This window comes from Melospiza melodia, chromosome 4, assembly GCF_035770615.1.
Source record: "Melospiza melodia melodia isolate bMelMel2 chromosome 4, bMelMel2.pri, whole genome shotgun sequence".
In the NCBI taxonomy this organism is placed as follows: Eukaryota; Metazoa; Chordata; class Aves; order Passeriformes; family Passerellidae; genus Melospiza; species Melospiza melodia.
In genome coordinates this window covers 6,086,497-6,107,207 of record NC_086197.1, presented here as the reverse complement: position 1 = coordinate 6,107,207, position 20,711 = coordinate 6,086,497, and the positions used below count along the sequence as shown (strand labels likewise).

Here is a 20,711-nt window from a genome sequence, read left to right as displayed (position 1 = left end):
CTGCCTTTAAGTATCAAATACTACCTACACCTACAGACTATATTCAGCTGGAATACAATTCTGCTAAATCTCATGGGGTGTGCAACATTTGGATCTTACATGTCTTAAAAGTACCACAAACCATGCAAAATCCCCCCACAAACAACAACTAAATAATTCTCAGAGGATCCTTGGGGCTTTTACCACTGCCCATCAGTAAATTGAGGCACAGACACACAGAGAAGTCCTCCCTAAAGGCTTGTGAGCTCTGCAGGTGGAGCTGCAGCTACAACTCACCAGGGACTTCTCTCCTTTCCTTTTCCTGCAGGCTTCACCTTACAGGAAACATTTGTTTCCCAAAAACCAATCCTCCAAAGCACATATTTCATAGCTTTTAATAATTTTTAGGCCTGGATTCTTTATAAACAACAACTGAGGCAAAAGATAGGTTGTCAGCCCCCCATACTGAGCAATCACTGAAGCAATGACAGGAGTGTCTGGGTGTGGGAGCACTGGGAGATGCACACCTGGGATGCAGCATCCCCATTCCCAGTGCCCAAACTGATGGAGATGCTGGGCCTGGTTTCAGAGCTGCACAAGGAATGGTTATCACACAACACAATCACAGAACAGGCTGGGCTGGAAGGAACCTTAAAAATCATCTTGTTCCAAACCCCCTGCCATGGGCAGGGACACCTTCCATGAGACCAGATTGCTCCAAGCCTGGTCTAACCTGGCCTCGAACACTTCCAAGGATGGGGAATCCACAACTTCACTGGACAACCTGTTCCTGTGTCTCACTGCCCTTACAGGAAAGGATTTCTTCCTAATATCTGATCTAACCCTGTCCTCTTTGAGCTTAAAGCCATTTCCCTTTTTCATATCACTACATGTCCCTGTCAAAGCCCTACCCCAGCTCTCTCCAGGCTCCCTTCAGGTACTGGAAGGTGCAATTAGGTCTACCCAGAGCCTTCTCTTCTCAGGATGAAAATGCCCCAACTCTCTGCCTTTCCTCATAGAGGTGTTCCATCCCTCTAATCATCTTGGTTCTCCTCTGGAATCACTCCAAGAGGTCTCTGTATCATGGCCCTTCCCCTCATCCTATCCCTTAAATACATGTAGTTCCATTTATTTACTACTCCAAACCCTGTGACTCGATTCCTTTCTGCCAGTGCTGCCCCATACAACAGGTCCTTGATCCCTTGTTTGAGCCCAAGAGCCGCCATAAAACAACAGTTTTAATCTGTTTTATCCAGTCCTAGTAAATGGAAGTTTTAGCAGGTATTTTTTTGCCTGCTCTGCCAACTAGATACTTCATAAAGTGAAACAGAACCTCAGCTTCCTTCAGGGCACCTGCTTTCAATTACAGGAAACATACGGCACCTTCAGATTTTTCAGCTTTCAACATCTGTGCTTTGCAGGTACGATTTGTTGCATTCAAATTACTGCTAAAGCTGCAGAATGGTGTCGAGCTTCCAGGGACATGCTTGAGAAACACTAGAGATGGACAGAAAGTAATGGTTATTTGCAATTGCTTTTTAATGACTGATTAATGCCTGTTCTGAACCAAATCCTTTAAATTGTTTCGAAATCTCACCTTGTTCCTCTTGGAAAGTCCATTCAGCCTCAGCTTGATTAGAAACATCACCTCTACCCTGCAGCAGACGAACACACTGGCATTGCTCCCCAGCCCAATCCACCAGTCTCACACCTTACTCCAAAAGAAAACACTATAAATAATACCTCTAAAAGGGAAAACAGCCTGTTGTATCAGCCAGGCACAGCTGGTCACCACGCTGGGATGAGACAGTGACAGCCACAGGTTTAATTCTGCACTGGGTTAAATCTGTCACTCAGGGACACACACATGCACACAGATTTATACACTCCCACCTTTTCCAAGCAGGACTGGTGCATACAAACCAAACCAGCTCATCTGAGCAGCCCCTCAGGACTCCTCCAGGCTGGTGCAGCGTGACACAAACCTGAGTGTCTGTGCCTAGACACATCCAGGTGCATTGATGGCAAGAATCTCACATTAACCAGCACCGTGGTGCTCCCTGCTCCTGCTGCCAGCCCAGCCTGCTGGCTCCTTATTTCAGGTATTATCACATCACAGACACTGCTTGCCAAATCACACAAGCTAAAATAGAACTTCATTACTGCTTCTGCTGGGCCTAGCTGAGGAAAAACTTGCTGGCTCTATGGAACAGCAGCCCCAAGGTCTAACCAGGAGACAGAAGGAGGTAAGGAGAAGCAGCAGAGGGAATGATGAACACCACAGTTACAAGGAAAAGACAGGGGGGAGCATTTTCTAATCTAGACCTGAAGGAATAGATTTTCATGGATGGATGGATGACAGATCTGTGGCAGAGCAGGACTCACGGGAATGCAGTGTGGAATACACTCTCCAGGATCAAATCCAGTTGCTTTGCTATATACTAAAGGCTACTGGAGTATTTAGGTATTTACACTCTTTATTATTATGTTTGTATTCTTTTATGATTTATAACAACATTATATGATTTCGTATTTATTTACAAGGATCATCCTACTGCTTAAGGTGAATTTAGATCCAGTGAGCTTAAAATTTCACTGAATTTCACTGAGTTTAAAACCACAGATTACTATGGAAGTATCTATGCTGAGGGAGTGCCCCTCCTTCACCTCTTCACTGTGTAAGCAGCTGATAGGGCTGTGTATGTCAGAGAAATTAGGACTAGAGAAGAAATCAATTATTATGTTTAGAGATATAATAGCTTAAGAGGATGATTTTAGACTTGAAAAAACTTAGAAAAGGAAGCTAGAAAACAACTTTGGTTTAGTTAATATAAAGCAAATCTCCCAAATTAATGCACACAAACTTTCCAGTCCGTAAGTGTTTTCTCATAAATCAGCTACTTTTGTGTAAGTTTGCACCACAAAAAATGAGCAGAACATTGTAGCACCTACTAGTTTGTTTTACACCTTTTAACTTGGATTCAGCTCTGGACTCCTGTTTCCTCCAGTTCTACAGAAGCAGTAGGATGGGATCCAAGTTCATCTTTGCATTCCAGGCAGGCTATACCTCCTACATTTGGTTCAGGACTTTTTCTAATTTAATTATGTTTGCACTTGGATGTAAGCTAAGTCACAGCTCAACCATTAACTGTGCTCTGCTGTGGCATCCACCCTCTATATTTGACTTCACTAACTGCCTAATGTTTTGCAGTGAGTTTCTGATAAGTATGTGTTTGCAGATTTTCATGACAGACTAATAACACCAAAGGAGGCTCCAGGAACGTTTTAAATAAATATTATGTGTATATTTTCTCAACAGTGTCTGCCTACCAGCACCTTTGGAGCTACATAATCTTATCTAGAGTACGTTTGCATTCTGTTTGCACTAAGCAATGTGGTCCATTGCTACTGAGCAGACTGTTATTTGATTAAAACATTATGCACAGCGTAGTTCCAGGACAGACAATCATGTGGTTCTGAAGAGGCAGCAGTTTCCATTTCTGTCTTGCAAATTTCTGCTTGCCATCAGTAGGTATTTCTTCATTAATCATAATGAATAATGAGTAGATGAAGGCCTTTACCTGGGCCAGGGACTTTTTAAGGTATTGTGAGAAACTATGTATGTGCTCTCCTGCCTTTGTCGCTTCCCTTCTCTATTGTTATTCCCCATTTAGGCCCAGGATGGATGCCTGGAATGTAGGTCCAGCTGTAAATGATTGGAATTTGCAGCAGATTCAGAGCAGGAATCTTCCCTGACTGTGTCAGGAGATGACAGAACATCAATTCAGGGAAGATGCTCGAGCTTGGTGGAGAGCAGATGTTAGGCATCTTAACTTTTTCTGGTAATTTATTATATTGTCATCTTTTCGGCTGCTATCAGCAGATGGTTGAACAGTTTGGAGTGGTAGCCAAACTGAAAAGAATTGAGTAGTGCCACTGAGCACATTAGACAGACAAGACCTGATTAGGGCATTATCTTCTCATTCAAAATATGAAAATTGAATTCCATGCTCGGCCATTTGGACAGGTCTCATTTGATGTATCACAACAGTACAGTCTAAACTATAGCAGTCACCTATATATTCCATATATGAAATAAATTTAAGCTAAGCTAGTTACTAGTAACAGCTGTGAAAGCACAGGCTCTGAAACTCATCTGCTGCAGACAAATCTCTAATCTCTTTGGCTCAGATTTATTAAATTTATGTGTGTGGGATTTCCTGTTTAGTCCATGAAGAGAAATAATCATTTTAGAGGGCAATTCAGACTTCAGGTGGACTAAAATGGAGGTAGAAATGTTTTTCCATTGACTATAGAGGCATCCTAGGCCAACTCTAAGATAAATACCCTATCTGTAAAGGAGGAAAACAGCTTTGTCACAGCAATATCATGAAGATGAATAGAATACATATGGCTTAGAATAATGATAGCAATTATCTACCTCAGTTAGATAAAATTTCTTGTTTTCTCTTCAACTTGCCTGCTAATACTACACCAATATACAACTGCTCTGTAAAGACAAAGCACTCCCTTTCTATTTCAACAGTTTAAGGTGTTGCTACAAGCCCAGAAAGGACATCCTGTGTCACCCAGCCAGTAAGGGCACACCCAAAAGTGATCTCATTCATGTCCTGCAGCCCAGTGATACCAGTAATAGGACACAGACTTTGTGCTGAGCCTGCACATCCTCAGCCCCAGGCATGTCAGTCTTGCCTACACTGGTATTGCCCAACTTGGAGCTTCATTTCATCTGCTTTAGCTGCAGCAGCAATTTTCTTAATGGCCAGGTGGCTATTGCCTCATATATTTTGCTTTTGCTTGTCTTTGCATAACGATGTGGTTTATGTGCACTTTTTTATACAGACAGCAGTAACTTGCAGTTACTCTGCACAGGATGAAATATTTATGATCCCAAGGTAACAACAGAGTGCAGAGGAACACAGACCTGGTATCATAATGGAGAGCTCTGAAGAGGCTACACAAGGTACAGTGCAGAGGAGTGGAGGCACGGGCAGGTATTAGACAGGGCACAGCCTGACACTCAAGACCCCAGAGCTACAAAAAATTCACCTACAGCTGCCTAACAAAATGCAAATCTGTGGTTTTAGGGTAAGACAGAAAAAGTAGCAAGATATGTAAGACATTACATACATATTGAATGGGTGGTGTTGCAGTCCAAGGGAGAATGAGCAAGGTGCAAAAGAAAGTTAGAAAACATTAAAAAAACAAACAAAAATAAAAACCCCCCAAAAACCCAAAAAAAACCCAAAACCCCACCCACCAAACCATTAAAACAGCCAGAAGAAGAACCCAGAATGAGGATTAGGAAACCATCAACATCATGCTCAGAAAGGCAAAAAGGAAGAAGAAACCTCCATTATCAAGGTACCCCTCCCAGTGACGCCCGTGGTATCTGACTACTTGCCCTCACGACTTCTCAGCTCCAAAAATTAAAGCTCTTCGAGTAAGGATGAGAAAAACTCCTTGGATAGAAGTAGACGCTCAGAAATATCCATCTCAAATGTGTTATGGAAGCTCTCCTCCCTTATAACACTGTTCCTTCTTTTCTCTTAATAAGTAGATCTGGATTAATAATAACATTAATAATAACATTATTATTGTTGTTGTTGTTAATAATAATAATAATAATAATAATAATAATAATAATAATAATAATAATAATAATAATAATAATCTTTGATGAGACCATTAAGATTTCAATTACACTAACAAAAAAATTTTGCCTCTTACACAGGGAGCACATTTCACTTGCCTGTAAGAAGATTTTGAATCTGAAAATGTTCAATATTAAAGCTAGCCTGATGCTTTCATTCCTCTTCCAATACAGCCAGACCAGAAACTCATAGCTCTGACCAAGAAAAGAAAAAAAGCAAAAAACTCACCAATTTTTTTAGCATGAATATGACCAGTTTCTATCCATTACTGTCTTGTTCTCCACTGTAGTTATTTACTCTTTCCATATTACTTGCACAGTGATCACAGTCCTGTTAGGCACTGCAGAGCCTAATCAAGACAAAATATTTCTAGCCTCAGTTTGCAGGAGTCATGGCCTCTCACATCCTTTTCACAGAGGAAACCCCAGCACAGAAACAGAGCTTATTCAGGAAGTTTACAGTGAGACCTGATGTGACATTTAAGAGGAAAAGAGCAGCCATGACAATTTTATGCTGATTTCAAACATTTGGGTTTGCTGCAGTAGTTGTTGAGTAGTAACAAAGCAAATTGCAAATACCATAACAATCACGATAATATGTTAATAGTTTTAATTGAAGTAATTTCTGCAGACAATAAGAATTATACCCTAATGTGTTAATTAATATGATTAGGAAATGTTGTGAAAATGAGTATGTAAAATGATATCACATGGTATCTGGAAAGGCATGTATAGGGCTGGCTCCTCGGAGCTCTCCTCGAGGTGAGATTTATGGACATTAACACACAAGGCTTCAGCAAGGTAAACAGCTGTTTCGATTTTAGTTATAATGAACATTAACTCCACATCCCCATTTCTGCTTAATTAAACCTCTGTCTCTGCAACCGATCAAGAGCAAACAGCAAAGGTAACAGGCACTAATTGGGCCCTGTGCAATTTCAGCCTCAGCTTGGAGCCCAAGTGGTCTGTCTGAACCAAAAAACTCCTGCAAAATAGAAAAGTTTCTCTGCTGCTCCTCTCTCCAGCATTCCCAACAATTTATTCACTCAAAGCCAAACAATATGTATGCATCATAAAAAAAAATAATAATAAAATGGATCATACAAAAGCACTGCAAAATGTACAATGTGAAAGAATAAATTAAACGCCTTTTTACTGCTGTGGCTGTGCAGGTTGCCACTTCCTTATTATTTCTTATAGAACGTCAAGTAGTAAAAAAAACCCTGAACCCCTAAGGAATTCAAAAAAAGACTCTCAGGAAACCTCCTGCTGGACATCTGACAGCCAGCTCCTGGGCATTTTGATTAATCTTCACCCTCCCCAAGAGAGGATCACCACTGTGCCAGCACAGAGTTAACCACAGAACCATGGAAGAGACAGAGAAGGAGGCAGCAAGCAACCTGCTCTTTAAGAGCACGTAAAACCCCCAAGAGATGCATCTGCTAAAAGAGAAAGCCTCAGGAACCCTGGTGCTGTGTCCCCAATGTGTTTTGAAGAGCCCACAGCCTCCCTGTACAAAATGTCCCCCCATTCTCCTCACGACACGCATCAGCCAGCACCAGAGCAGCTCCATCTGAGAGAAACTGGACATGACAGAGCACAGACTGCTCCCACCACACTTACTGAGGAAAAAAATAAAAATAGAAGGACTTTCGCCCCAGAGGACACCAGATAATTTCACGTTATTCTGTTAACGAATCTTTAAGACACGATAGAATAAGAAAATGGTTGAAATACCTCACAGCCCCCTCGGATGTGGAAGTGACAGCTGCAGGCTTTCTTCAAGTGCCTCACTTCACGAGCATGCTCCTCAAGGTTTCTTTCCGACCTCCAACCTTTATCTGAGCTTCCTTTGTGGCTTAGCAATACAAGAACTGTCGCTCAGTCGTTACGCTGAAACCACTCGCTCCCTGGTTAACTTTTTTTTCCCCTCGCAGCTGAAAGCTGCAAGTTCACAAATGTAGAAGGCAAAAGCTGAGGAAAACACCCTGTGGTTCTCTACAAACACGCAATAACCTTTAGTACAAAAATGCATTTTAACTTGCGGCGCAGTAATAGGCAGTTGGGATTTACACGCACAACGAGGTTCATCTTCAAAAAGCACCATTTTTGTAGCTCTCTGAAGGAAGTGGTAAATACTGTGCACTCTCTCTCGCCCCTTCATGGGAGGCTGGCTACCTATGCCCTGAACTGAGAGCAGACCTCAAGCATAAATCACTTAATTGCTCATTTTATTTGATACCCAAGTACCTCATGCTAATAAAGTTAAGCATAAAGAATTACAATGTGACAAATTATACGCCCATCTCATGAAAAAAATATTACCGAAACAGAGCCGGGTCTGAAAGGCTCTCAACAACATACAGTGCAGGGCTAATTTTAGATGATTCCTCAATCACTGGACAGTTTGCAGTGTACACAGCCAAGCCAGCTCAATCAACTGGCTTCTATCTCCATGACTCCAGGTCACATTATCTCATGAATGAACTGTTATGTAGGTCAGTCAAGAGTCATCTAATTGGATGCACGTTTCAGCCTTGGCATTTATGCTCTAGATATCAAAGCTGTAGACAACTGGGTAAGTCGAAAGAAAACATGAAGGAAGGGGCTGTGATAATTAGGTTTTGTTTCAGACAACAGGCATGGGAACAGATGCTAGCAGAAACTCGCATTTAGCCACTTTCGTTCTAACTGGATATAATGCAGGTGGAAAGTGCGGGAGCAACAGGAGCTTTGCTGGGTCACAGGTTGGAATTTAGTCACAAATCAAGCTCTGTCCTGCTAAGGTCCCTCAGCTTGGCTGGGAGGCACATTGGTCTCTGCTGAGGCATGTGCCAAATCCGTGTCTGCTTACTTGCAGTAACTGATACCACCCAGTCTCCTCGCAGAGGCCCGAGCGGTCACCAGGAAGGAATATTTTTGGTTGTTCCCAAATCAAGGTGGACTCTAGACAACAACAGAACTGAAAGTTTCCATTCTCCATCGCCCATCTGAGTCATGCTTGTGCTTAAATGTTTTAAAGAGCAAGGTCTTTGGGGAGACTTCCCAGCATGGCTCATGAACTGTTTGTTTAGCTTTGCAAGCAGAAAGCTGATATAAAATACACTGGAGTAGTAATCCTGGTAATATTTGGGTAAAATGAAGAATATCAGACTGGAGATGCATGATGAAACTAAAGTGAAAGAGTTCTTGCTTTACAGAAATGCTTTGACAGACATTTCTTTTCACTTCCCCTTCAATCCAAGCTATTCTAATTTAGACACAAAAACAAAATTGCAACTGATTAAAATTGGGTTGGCGGTAGTTCCCGTATGAGGAAACACACAGCTCACAATCAGATAAAAGCCAAGCTGCCTAAATGCAGCCCTGCCTGTACTTTATAGCAGTGACCCTGCAGATATTTACTATTTATTTGTGTATTTTCATTTTTCAGAAACAGCTCACAAAGGATTTTCTTCTCCTTTGTGCTCCCCCAACTTTAAAAATAAATTTCTGTAGTACAAAGGGTTAAAACTACTGAAGTGAAAGCAAAATGCCCAAGGCCAAGTTTTCCTGCAGCCTGTGTACTTGGTTGCATTTTCATCTCCTGTGTCCTGACAGCTGTTATCTTCAAGTGTGCTTCGACATGCCCACTGTGTTCCAGCAGTCTTTTTGTTTACCTCAGAGCTTGCTTTTAAGAGCTATAAAACCTTGATGCATACAGTTTGTAAAAGGGGGATGCAAGAAATAACATTTATTTATAAGGGAGGTATCTTTTGCTGTCTTGTCTCCACCTGCTTCATAACAGGGATTTTTAAAAAGACTCCAAAGTATGTTAAAAAAATAAATTAAGTAACCCCCCATGTAGCATTTTTCTAACCTGCTCCCCATCTCCAAAATAGCCTTTGCTCCAATGTTCTTATGTCCCAGCAACAACTGCTTTGCACTCACATGGTGTGACTCCTAGGAGGATGTGAAAGAAGGTACAAACATCTGTTAATTAAGTCTCAATTTGCACATGAGATGAGTAATACACGAATTTTACAAATGGATATGTTGGAGCACACAGCAGTGAATAAAGCTGGCCAACCTGAGTATGAGATAGAAGGAGGGAGACCAAGTTTTCTTGTTCTGGCTACTATTCTTGCAAATAAAATAAAAATAAAATAAAATAAAGGCCATATAAGTGCACCTCAGATGTTGTTGACTTCTACTTTGCAAAAGACAAAGTCAGAATAATTTCCCAGAAGATAAACACAGATATCCATACAAACAAAAACCCCCAGAAACTAGTTATTGATGAATAAAATTGCATCAGGTCCAATTTGCAAGACAGAGTATTAATGTGTTTTTAATAGCTGAACCAAGGGAAGGTCATTACACAAAGTTTTAATTCTAGTACATTAGTGCTGCATTTATACATTAGCAGTTAATGTGATAATGTCAAACTCTCCACTTGTTGTGACATCATAAAAAATACAGGATGTTTTATATTCTTTTGGACAAAAAAATAATCACAGCTATTATTAAGCTTTCCTTCTCCAGTCATTGAGAGATTGTTTATGCTGCTGTATCAATTTTACATGCAAGATGAAAACTATAATGGAAGGGCAACAGATGCTAAAAATGTAAATCTTTGGTAAATTGCACAATCAACAAAGGCAGAGAGGGTTTTGCTGCTGTTTTTCAGTTGTGGTTGTTGTTGTTTTGGTCTTTTTTTTTTTTGCAAATGAAATCATTCTAATGCTCCTTGACCTGTCAGTGCCATTTTTAATGGCATGCAGGAAATAAATTATTAGCAGTGAAAAAAACAAAAGTGAATCTGAAAGTCAGCTTGAGGAAACAGCCTCTTCAGCAGAGATGTTTTTTGGATTCTTGAAAAGCCGCACGCAAAGTTCTGACACTCAGCACTGTTACAACAGGCTGATACTGCTCAATGCTAATTTTGGGTAGCTCAGGATCAAGATTCAATGTGTTGAGCCCAGTGTGCAGGCACTGTGTATATCCACCAAAGGCAAAGTATCCTCCCAGGATCAGCACTTACAGCACAGACTATTCCCCTGAGATCACACCTAGATCTTCCCATACGTAGCTTCTAAATCAAGATGGTTGTGTATTATACTACAAAATTTTTAGCTACCTTCCTCCAGCCTGTCTTCCTCATTCACTTTCTATAGATTATCATTTAGCAACATGAAAATTTCCTGAAGGTAATTACCTGGCTGCAATTCAAGGCATTAATAAAAATTGCAGTTTCCTTTGGCAAGTGGCTGTGCCTGGGAGGGCTGGAGGCACAAACACAGGGCAGGTGAACCTGTGCAGGCTCTGCCACAGCCCTTGCTCTGCTTTTGACTTGCCTCTTGCTTCCTACAAGTGCTTCTGCCCCACTTGGGGTTTTGGCAGGGGCCCTGAGTTTCTCAAGAGATATCTGCTGCCTCTTGGATTGTTTTTTTTTTGGCCCAGAGCTCTGGTAGATGATCTGCTGTGGGGATGATGCTGGGCTGTGCACATTTCAGCTGTTGGGGTGTGGTTGGGGCTCATCACCTCTGCAGGCACATGGTGGCAATTCTGCTAAACCACATCCTAATGAAAAAGGGAAACTGGGTCACAGTCTTTGCTTTCACTAGTAAGCAGGTGAGAGTTTTGTTCTTTTCCTGACATTTTGTCTTTCCTGCAACTCTGTCACCTTTTCCCAGAGGTTGGCCTGATTCACCATTGCAAACTATCCCACCTGAAGGCAGGCTTAGCTTTGCTGTAGTCAGATTAAGAATATCAGAGAATTTTGACCACTGTGCTCAGGGCAGCATGGAGCTGATTAGAGCAGAAATCCTCAAACGTTCCTGAGTCATTGGTGACAAAGATGCCACCAATAATTGGAGCAAAGCAATGTTGGATCACATCTGGGTTTCTTCATCATTTTCAGATGGCTGCATCTGAAAATGGCCCTGACTACCACTGATGCCTTTGTTATTTTATTCTATTATGAAAAATGGCTTTTTCCCCGACTCCCCCTAAAAGCTATTAATTGGAAACCACATAAGTTTTTCATTAGTTTACATTATCTTTCCCATGATTTTCCTGCCCCATTTCTTTTATCTACACTGTAAAAAAACTGCCATACCTTCAGTACAGTAACTGTTTATAGTTGCTTTACCTTTCAAATACTTTCTCTTTTCTCACACATTAGTTTTTTGCTTGTTTGTTTTGGAAGCAGATGCTTATAGACTTACAGACACAGTGAAGTTACATCAATGTTTTGAGGATTGTTTGAATCTCTAGTCACTTTAAATGCATAGGTGAAGGAATATTTCAAAGATTTCTTTCTTTTTAACAGATATCCAGTGCTATCTTCCCTTCTTGTAGGCATTGAACTCATGCCACTATCACTCTGAAAGAGATTACACTAATTCTCTTGTCTGAAAAAGTATGTAGGCTTATGAAAAATAAAGTAAAATTATCAGTAAAGAAGCAGCTGACATCTTTATGGTGCCCACAAAACTATTAACTAAGCCTGCAAATGGACAGCATATAATAAAAGACCTTCTTTTGGGACAATTTATGCAATTATGAATATGTAAGTTGTATTTTCATGTTCTGGTGTGACCTCTGCTTACTGAAATGTTGACAAGGACACATATTCTGACTGCAAGTCATGTTTTTGATGCATCCAAAAATACTCAGTACAAATCAAAATCTTAACTCGAAGGACACAACCAATTATATTGCACAGGAGCCTCGGGTTTCCCTTCTAAAAATGGGCAAAGTAAGTTTTCAGTCTGCGTGGCTTCAAAGAAAAAAAAATTAAAACATGAAGGAAAGTTCCTAAGACAAAGAAATATATATGGTTAGATTTTAAAGTTCTTTTTTTTTGCCACAGAAATCTGGTATTTCTCCATCAATTTAAAGACTCCTAAAGGCATGATATTATTTCTAATCACCTGAATTTATCAGCATCTTCCCATTTTGCAAATTGTTTTAGGTTTCTCTAAGCTCTTTGATAGTTTTAATTTGCAGGGACACATGAATGGAAGCCTCCTTTGCCAAACACATTGTAAGCTCCATCCAACACAAAGATCAGTGCTAAGAGCTGCTTTATGTCAAAGGAAGGTGTCCTGGTGGGACTGACTATGGAAGAATTTTGCCTACTTTAGTTTATTTAGCTTTTAAACACACAGCTTCATGGAAATGCAAAATTCAATGCCCTCTGCATCCCCCCAGAAGGCAGCCTGAAGTGGTTGCAGCTGGGCTCCCAAGGCACTTGCAGGCAGATCAGGAAAACATGCAGACAACAGAATGGTGCATCTCACAACTCATATCTCCAGCACTCCAGCACTGAGGTAAGCAAGGTGATTAATATCATGGAAAGAAATCAGAAGGCATGAGACTAAAAGGGAATCGAATAAAATAAATAAAAAAAGACCCCAGCCACATTTATCTAAGTTCCATCAAAACCCAACCTGCACAAATTCTCTCCTGGCTCCTCTTACTGTGGAAGTTTAATGCCAGAGCTATTTGTTGCACTGGGGAAAATGCAGCTGGAAAAGAGATAAGAAAGGCATGAAAATGGAAGGCCCTATGACAACCAAGCTTGGCTTTGTATAAGGATCACGTTACACTGGATAAATCAAGTGTAATGGTATGTGATTGGGGCAGGTAAAGACAGGAGCACTAAGGAGTACAGCTGTGGTTTAATGCTTTCCTCCGCACGCTGGCAGCGGGGTTTCCTTATCAGCCCAGGCTCTCTGACTATCACAAACCTGAGCCAACCAGGAAAAATTTCCATTACAGAATATTTAGAGGGCAAAAGGTTAACTAATACAGAAAAGTGGGGCTGAACTCGCTGCAGAATGCAGTCAGCGAAAGAAATCTGGAAAAGTTGAAAAGGCTGAATTTTGGTACAGAGCAAATGCTGGGAACGAGTTTATAAAAAAATAAATCACTTGGACTTAAAATTCAAACTGAAAGCAGGAGGTCACATGAAAACTTCTAGGAAAAAAACAGAATTTCTAGTGAAAAATGAGATTATTGAATGTCCAACCATGGCTAGCAGAACTAGGTATTTTAAAAGGGCCTGAGTCCGAGAACTGGTTACTCACTGTATGAAAACTGAAAAAAAAACCCAGTATCTTTTAAAGTTCTGAGTTATTTTGGGAAGGGTAGAGATAGATAGATAATAATGGTGATTGTAGAGAATTATATTGGTAATTCTTCCCCTTAACTAACAACTTAGATGGAGGACCCAATGATTAACTAACATAAAAGGAAAAGATTCACACAACTTTACAGAACTAGGATACTTGGGATTGGAAACCTTTTGGAAATTGGTAAATTGATTTTAAAAATTACTTGAAGCTTTTGAAAGCAGAATTTGAACACAGTGCACTGAAGGCTATAAAATTTTCAAGTTTTTAGCCCAAGACTTTTGACAAGTTAATAAAGAAAGGGAATATATCACATTTCTTTTTTTTTTTTTCATTAAGGTGCTTATGCAGTTGAAATAAACATACAGCACATATCGAACTTCCTTTTCCCTTGAGTGTCTCAATGGTTATTTTTTTTTAAGCCTATGATCTTGCAGTGAAATTAGTAAGCAGAAACTCATCATTAGATTTACCAAAAGATAAGTTTTAACTGATGAGACCCAGATGGGAAGCATTATGTTCATACTGTAGTTTGAATCGAAATGTTAAAAACAGGAAACCAACTGAAAATTCAGTTTGCTCATGCTTTTAACACCTTCTTGCTAAGCTTAATAGTTTTGCATTGCACAATAGGAATTACTGGGCAGCAACTGCTACACCACTGCCTGAATTCTGACAGATGGAACAAAGTTCTAACAGCAGTATTTAAATTTCTGAATTTTCAAATACTTTATATATTACTATATTGTCTCAAAGCTAACATAGAAAACTGAGAATTAGGCTCATGTGTGAGTGAAAAAATCATAGAATTGCAACTGAAGATAGCTGTATTCATAGGTATCACACAGAATTTATGTGAAAATAAAATACTTCTGGAAAGTCAGAGAAGGATAAGCTGTTTACTATTAGATTCCTGAGGTTTTGACACAACAATTGTCATTTTGCAGGGGTTCTGTAAGGCCTTCCCACCACACCCGCACAGTAACATTCTCTTGTCCTTTTCACCCAGCTCTGCAGACCTTAAAGCTCAAAATGAGCACAGGTACCAAGGAAGGCACACGCTCATGGTTGCCAGCACTTGTGGCGTGGTGCATTCTGTCTTCATGCTGGAACAGAGCTTCACATGAGAAAGTGAAGAACACAGCAGCACGAGACTCTGGTGAGTCACCACCACAACAGCACTCTCCTTTCTTCGCCCCCAAAACAATTGGATTATGGGAAAAAAGCAGTTCCCAGTGTATTGCACCCCACAGACCTGCTCTGAAAGCTGATTTAACATGCTTTGAACAAGGTTTTATGCAGGAAAATGCCCATGAGCTGAAACCTAAATTTTCCTGGAAGCATGCACCAGATCTTCCCTTCGTCTGCCAAGAAGTCAGGAAGGTTTTGTAAGATGGGATAATGCAGGTGTTTTCTAGTTCTTGATATTTTCCTGTTCCTTCAGCAGGATTTCGAAAAAGACAGTGCCTTTTGCTACCTGCAAGAGCAAGAAAGTCTCTGGAGAAGTCTTTAGGAAAGAGGAGGTTTGCCATTCACCAAAGAGTCAGCAAGAGCAAGGCTGCCTCTCCCAGCCACACTTTGGCCTCTCCCTGGACTCTCTCCACCCTGCACAATGCTCACACACAGAAGAGTAGAAAACTTCCATCACTCCCATTGCACAGCATCATCTGCTTTCCCAAAAAATACGAAGGGGGAAAAAAAAGAACCTGAAAGTGCAGAGATAAAAAATGGAAAGCAGCTGAAAGTATTTATTTCAAAACTTGAGTATTTAAAGCATCACTCATTTTGTCCTCTCCAGTTAAGGAAGGGACAGGCAGGGTGAGATGCCTCTGCCAGAAGATGGAAACCTGGCAGGACCCTGGACTGTCCTTTCACCTGCAGGGCCAGAGACAGCAGAGAGAACCCTGAGCTCAGGGCCTGATCCTCTAATATTGCCTCATCTTAACAAAAACACCCAACAACTGATGGACATGAACCTTTTCTGACATGCATCCCTCCCACAAACCAACCAGACGCCTACCATGACTCCAGTTATCTGCTCTGAGCAGCAAGGTTTTGTACAAGTCCAGTCTAATGCCTCAGAAAACAACAACTTTAGCACAAGAGCAAAGCTCTTCACCAAATCTGGCCCTTCTTAAGACTATTTCCTCCTACAACCAAACCAACTTATACACCCTCATGTGGCTACAACTTGAAAGCTACTGCAGAAAACTTGGCTGACTCCACAAATCACCTATGACACTTGTGGTAATTGGTAAATAAGAATGGGCTGCACATGGTCCAACGACAAATCCAGAGATTCTGAGGAAAAACAGCAAGTGCAGTGTGGAAAGCAGAAAAAAAAAAGTAGCAAGTTTTATATTAAAGGTAAAATTTTAAATGCCTACTTCAGAGAGGCTGCATTGGGTTTATGCAGCAAAGCAAGTGCCTGATGTCAGCACACTGGCATTTCAAGAACTATATGTAAAAATAAATTTTGTGATTCAGTTTAACTGGAAAAAAATATCAAAAATCCAATCACAGAGCCACAAAGGGACACAGTCAACAAGTAAATAAAATATTCTTTAGTGAGGTAAACACAGAATATAAAGCAAAGCCACCACCCCAAAGAGGCCCAAGGAACTCTTATCTAAGCGGACCCAGACAGCAGCATCTGTCTCCATCAGGAGCTATCAGGAAATCTGGCTTGCCCTGGTCCCTACCTGGTGGCAGCAGAGCAGACACATGCAAGGCATGGCAGACAAGAACTCAAGAAATCATACTCTGTACTACTCACAGCCAGCCTTCCAAAACCTCCCACCCCTTCTTCATAGGAAATCAGAAGTACAACACTCACTTCTCTAATTTTTTTTTCCCAATAACGAAGTTTAGCACTTCTGAGAAACACCCAGGATAATGTTGCTTCAGAAAGTGCAAGTAAATAACAAGCAGTATCTTCCAGCCCTCAGGGTAATAAGTTACACCCACAATCCTATTTAGCACTTTACATAATTCACAGTTTCTCTGGTTACATACTTCGTCAAATATGACATCCAGCTGGGAAAGTTGGTCCACTTTATTGTCATATGGCAGTTGCTTGCTTTATGTCATCCAAATATCAATTAAAAAGCAAAAACAGAACTGTAAAGCAGCTATCTTCATATTTTCATGTCACACTTCCATACATGCACACAAATACTTGCTGTCATTCAAAGAGGAAAAATAACCCTGCCTGAAATGTAAACCAACTTTACACTGTTAGGCAGCAAGTGTAATTTCCAAAAACCTTGGAAAAGAGAACAATGAACACACATACTTAAATTCTGCTATTTTAATGGTGCAGTTTTTTAGATAAAGGAAATTAAATCATAATATGCTGTCAAATAACAGATCTAGCTCCCAGAAGTCAACATGCCAGCTTTTTAAAAATACAGCATATGGATATAAAGCCTTTGTGGATACATATGCACTTAGCAAATACTAGAAAAATCAATCAGAATCAAAATGCAAACTCGCTGAAATTACTAGATGCCTTGTGTTATTAATTTCTAATTCTAATTGCTTGATTTCATTCATCAGCATTTATATATGCACCAGTACACTACTGAGGCAGTTAAAATTAAACAAATCCCATTCTTTTCCCCAGAAAAGTAATGGATTCTAACAGTTGTTTTATTGCAATGAGAGATATTAACATGTAATTCTACTCCTAACTCCAGGTTATAATCTAAGTGGATCCATTGATCACTTGCAAAAGGCAACAAAAAGAAAGTTTTGCTTGATGCTGATGGCAAGTAAAATCCTGACCAGATTGTCCATTAGTGTCAGTGGAAATCCATCCAGTATCCAAGAACTACACAAACATTTTGCCACTGGCTAAATCAGAATCATGGCACACAAAAAGTAAAGAAAACAAGGAAAGGCCACATAATGAATGTATAGTAAACCCATATTGCTTTATATGAATGTAGCAAATTCATATAAAGCAAATTACAAAGGATTTTACCTCCCACAAAATAAAACTAGCATAAAAAAATCCAGAGGAAAAGATTAGTATCTGAGGATTTACCTGAGGTTTCTATACTATTTTTCATGCCTAGCTCTCACAGCAGGTTACAAGTGCAAGTGGAATCATCTGTAACCTACAGATGGACGGAATAAGGTTAACTAGGGCAACAGAGAAAGTCAGCAACGTATTCCACAGAAAAAACTGCCTCTAACATGCACTGCATTAACAAACAGCCTTTGGAAAAGTAAATTTGTCACCCATGGGGGGGAAAAAAAGTTTAATTAATTAGTGGGGTGTACCACTATCCATTTAATGCACGCAGATCCCTATGGTTTAAATCTGAAGTTACATATGTGTATTGTATACACAGAGAGTGAGGCAGTTTAGAGGGGAAAAATGGAAATTAGATGAGGAAAAAAAAAATTGTGCTCCTTAACTCAAGCACTAAAATCACTACAAAAGAGTAACAGCTATGAAATATTTAAGAGTCAACATTAATATCATTAGACTTCAAAGGATATCACCTTCTCAGCGCCAGCTTCTCGCATTGATCATCTGCAGAACGAGCAGCTTCACATCAGTTTGTTTGCAGAAGCTTCTTCCAAACCACATCAGCCAGAAATGAAACACTGGAATCCTCTAAAAGCCATAAAATGCCCTTGCAGAGATCAGCTCTTCACCTTCTCAAGCCCACCCCAGTGTTTCTCAGGAACTTTGTAAATAATTTAATATTTCCATGGGGAGAATAGGAACGCTCTTTAAGGACGAGAAGATATTAAACGCTAACAAGGAGATAAGAGGCTTTTGAATATGAAAAGTTATATATTTGCAAAGCCTTCTTCCAGTTTTCACACAGTCTTTTCTCCATATGTAACTGCAGTGGGTAGAACAGCAGTAAACATTTAAACTGCATTGCATTATTGTGCATAATAAGAGCTTGACATTTTTATTTTCTCCAAGGAGAAGCACTGCCTATATGCTCTCTAGTGGATGAACAGGGTTTTTACAAGGTCCCTCCTTCCCCCTCCTTTAAATGTGATCATATATGAATTGAAAGGCTTTTATTCTGCCAGAATCCCAGTCCAAGGTTTTGTGTTTCTCTAGCAACGATGACACACTAACAACTGAAGCAGGGCAGAGAGCAGCTTCTCCCCCATTTCTCTACAGCTTCAGGTGCCATCTGTGTCAGAGGAGTGAGAACACCAGGTAACATTTGACCTGGACATTGTCAAGGACCAAGGGTAAATGGATCAGTATTAAACTCTTTTAAGACATGTTTTGAAGTGTATGCTTGCCATGGGCATCCACACAGGAAGTCCTTCAGAGGCAATTCCAGACCAGCACAAGTAACTGCAATTATCCAGAAATCAAATACCAAGTTACTGTGGTATGAATTCACCATGGAGGGGTTCTTCCCATGCTCCCTGCCTTGCATGCCTTCTGCACCACACTTGTACAGGGCTCAGAAGTCTCAGCTGGAAGGAAGGAGGCTGTTAACAAATTGTTTCCTAGAAAGAGTTTGTTTCTGACACTGAAAGCATGTTGGGGAGGGATGCAAGGAGAAGGGACCCAAGTGTGACCTAAATAAAGGCCACCACAGTTTCACAAAATAGCCAGCAGTTGGAAAGTTTGTATGATGATTCACTGCCTCAAAAATAGGTATCTGTGCTTTAACCATTTCTGAGTAAAATGAAGGCTTCAGGCTCCAGGAGCAATGGCCTTTCATCAGTCTGTTAAAACAAGCTACTCTAAAGATGATCAGAGTGTTCTCAGCAGAGGAATTCTGCAAGAAATCCTCTCCCCTCCCAGACAGCAGGTGCACAGGCTGCAAGAGCCCATTTTCCTTTAGATTAGCTGTATGCATCACCTCTTAAAAATTTATAAATCACTTAGCTTTCCAAGAGCCAAATTCCCAATGGAGTAACTGGAATTACAGCCATGCTAGCAGTAAAGGAGGGGAGAGTTTGTGAGAGTTGGCATAATACAGTGACCAGTACTATAAATTACTTTGGGAAATGGCTGCTAATGCCCTTTCTGTGCAGGCTTGGGGGATACTGCTCTCTCTGCAGTCCACTTCTGTGGAAATTAAGGAATTTAAGTCATCTGAATGGAGAATATAGGCTTCTGCTCATCTGAAAGCATTTTTTTCCACCTAGAGGGCATAATCACCAATTACATCTAGAGATTATAAATTTAATTATTTTTATAAGCTAATATAGTTTCTATCAGCAAGGAAAGAAAATACACTCTCAGAGCTGTGATCAGAAATTAGCATCTTCACAACAAACCTTGCTAGAGGAGGCACTTCTTGGGACAGGTCCTTAGAGCTGGCTGATGAAGAGGTCCTGAAGGAGGCTTTGATGAGCAGTGAAAAAAACAAAACTGCAACAACAAAGAAAACCCTGAAACCCTTCTTCATTCCTTCTCATCTCACCTCTTCTTTTCTTCCTGACTCTGATTTCTGAATTTTAAAACTCTTCAAAAATATATTTTTCTATTTTGTGCATACTGCACACTGAAAGCCATGTATCTCCCCCTTTTTGGCTTTTGAAGTCTGGCATTTTTGTAGACTGCCTTACTCTGGGACTTCAATTTTGTTTTCCTTTGAAAATATTCATTAAAACAGCACATTTTTAAAATGCCTCCCTTTCTTGGTTTCTGCCCACATCCCTAGGTCTTCCCACATGTCATCTTGCCCCATCTCAGATGCCTGAGGCTATGTAAGTCACCCAGTTGGCTTCTTCTCTAATCAGGGACAGAAACTGGCTCTCCAAGGCCATTCTTCCATCTGCTGCACACCAGTGGCTCAGGAAGGGATGAACATCCAGCCCTGGGATGCCCTTTCTTCCTTTACCAAGGGGCAGAGAAGAACCCAAGATTACAGACAGATTTCTGAGCTGGCTGCTTGAGCCAGGGCCAGCAATTCCTGTTCTAAGCCCCGTGTGTCCAT

The 20,711-nt window shown here is 40.5% G+C and overlaps 1 protein-coding gene across 11 annotated transcripts in view; it reads right to left on the bottom strand.

Annotated features, from left to right (window-relative positions):
• Positions 1 to 20,711, bottom strand: part of CELF2 (CUGBP Elav-like family member 2) — a 550,999-nt gene that overhangs the window by 192,949 nt on the left and 337,339 nt on the right. The window contains exon 1 of one of the 11 annotated variants that reach the window (XM_063153714.1): positions 7,391 to 7,479. The exons of 9 other annotated variants lie outside the window; for them this stretch is intronic. The gene's annotated coding sequence lies outside the window, so the exon portion shown is untranslated. Of the gene's footprint in view, positions 1 to 1,576; positions 1,595 to 7,390; positions 7,480 to 20,711 lie in introns of those variants that run through there. One more of the 11 variants, XM_063153715.1, reaches the window with a different exon arrangement.